Genomic DNA, 2454 nt, shown 5'->3' with positions numbered 1-2454 from the left:
TTGCCCTTTTGGGATATTTTTTACAAATGGGTTAACGAAATGTGTGTTCTTTTTTGTCTGTATATGAAAAATAGAACAGCAAATAATATTCAGAAAGCAAGATGGTAAGGATAGCTATAATTATATAGAATTTATGATTCTTCAGTACTTTTTATAAGCCAGTAACCATTCAGTTCTAGATTCAGACTGTCTGGGAGGAAAAATTTTGCTGGCCTTAGTTGCTTTACCTATGAAAGGAGGATATGTATGCATATATATCTATGTCTTAGGATTTTGTGAGAAATTAGTCAATACATGTAAAGTGTATCATATACATTGGACTATTTTAAGTGTTAGCTCTTATTCTAGGTGTTTGGATAAATCTAAATAGATAATAAACCTAAAGCTCATTTGATTAAAACCAATACAATATTGTAAAGTAATTAACCTCCAATTAAAATAAATAAATTTATATTAAAAAATAAAAAAAAATTTTAATGTTGAAAGATTCAAAAAAAAGTAAGTTACATTGTTAGTGCTTCAATTTTAACTAATTACAGATCTATTAGATTTTCATGAAATGGACCAAACCTATAATGAATAGAGAATGCTGACTCAGAGAGACTTTCCTCTGCCAATTTACAGAAATCCAGTCTCCCATTTTATAAGAATAGATTAATGGCCAACTTCTCACTTATGACATATGAGTAGAATTTTAATGCCAAATTTCTCTGATGGCCAAAAGCATAAAGCTTCAAATGGGATTGTTTTGTACTGAGAAGACATGATTAAAGCCATAGAAGTTATAAACCAAGTTTAAACTTAAATTTACCAAACTGTGCAATTCTACTTTAAAATTTCACACCTTGTTGACCTGGTTTTATTAAATGGCCAGAAAGAGATTGTAAGAAAATAGAGTACGGCATATATTTGGGGAAAGAAGGAAGGAAGCCAGTCCATGTTCTCCAGAACCTTGTTTCTTTATGGTAATCAATGAAAACACAGTTCCCATGAGAACAGACTGTGTAAAGCAGAAAAGATACACTGTTTTGGCAAATTAAAACAGAGAAAGGCTGAGTTAATCTGAAAAGTGTCCTTGAAGCAGTACATCATGGCTCAGTCCACCAATCCCTGACCACATGACAGGACTCCCAAGAGATGTCACATAGCATCTTCACCCAGCTCACTATTTCAGCATCAATCCTATTGTACAAGTAGTGTATCTGAAGCAACTCCTCAAAGAATTTCAGAAAGGAACTGCCACCATACCTTATGCCCCAGAACATGGACCACTTGAGTTAATGCTTTCCTCAGAGCCAGCTTCACATCCTTGTTTCTCAAGGTATAAATCAAAGGATTAAGGGAAGGGACAACAATATTATTTAACACTTGGATAACAGAATCTAGCCAGGGGATGGAAGCAGGCCGAAGATAGATGAGCATCACAGGCCTATAGAACAAGATGATTGAAATCAGGTGGGCACTGCAGGTTGAAAAAGCTCGGCGCCTGCCTTCAGAAGATTTGATTTTGAAAATGGAAAGGACAATGCAACCATAGGAAGTAAGGATAAGGATAAGGCATGTAAGAGTCACAAAATCCATGTTAGTGAAGCTTACCATCTGAGCTAGAGAGGCGTCTGCACAGGCCAGGGCTAGCACCACTGGGATGTCACAGAAGAAACTGTCCAACTCATCGGGGCCACAGTAAAGTAACTTAAACACAAGAAATGTGAGGATATTTCCATGTAGGCAGCTACCCAGCCAAGAACCCACTGTCAAGCTGGTACACACTCTGGGGTTCTTGATAACCATGTATCACAAAGAGTGACAAATAGCCACAAAGCAGTCATAGGCCATCACAGTGTAGAGGAAGCACTTGGTACTACCCAGAAAGTGGTAAAAGAACAGCTGGGAGGCACAGCCCTGGTAAGAGATGGTTCAGCTTTGTCCCATTAGGTAGTATCATTTTGGGGGAACTCACTGTAGAGAAAAATACGTCAAACACTGACAGGAAAAAATACATGGGGGTGTGGAGGTTGGAAGAAACCAGAATGGTGAGGAAGATGAGCAGGTTTCCCAGTAAAGTGAAGAGATAGAACATCAAAAACAGGATGAATAGCAAGTTCTCCAGCCCTCCAGTGTTAGGAATTCCCAACGATATGAACTCTGACACAGAAGTATAGTTCTGCATGTCTATGCACCAGGCAGTCCTGGAAAAGCAAAGCATTCATGATATAAGACTACAAATAACTGAGAAAATATCTTCCTAGTAAACTTATTTCTCAAACAGTGACTGTGAGCAAAAACATGTCAAAGAGGAAAAGGAAACCAGTAATAAATCCGGACCTGCAGCTAAGTAATGTGTTGCATTTGGCCTCAGTATTTTTCACGTGCAAAATTACATAGAATAATTTATAGTTGACAAACCTCACAGTAATCAACTCTTATTATAGGTTTTAGGTAGTTTCTCCCAAT

At 37.3% G+C, this 2454-nt stretch overlaps 1 pseudogene; it reads right to left on the bottom strand.

Annotated features, from left to right (window-relative positions):
- Positions 1 to 1215: 1215 nt before the first annotated feature.
- Positions 1216 to 2170, bottom strand: LOC102264605 (olfactory receptor 10D1B-like; annotated as a pseudogene).
- Between the last annotated feature and the right edge of the window lie 284 nt (positions 2171 to 2454).

Source organism: Bos mutus, chromosome 29 (genome assembly GCF_027580195.1).
Source record: "Bos mutus isolate GX-2022 chromosome 29, NWIPB_WYAK_1.1, whole genome shotgun sequence".
NCBI classification, from domain to species: Eukaryota; Metazoa; Chordata; class Mammalia; order Artiodactyla; family Bovidae; genus Bos; species Bos mutus.
The sequence above is the reverse complement of the archived record's forward strand: the minus strand, read 5'-3'. Positions and strand labels throughout refer to the sequence as shown.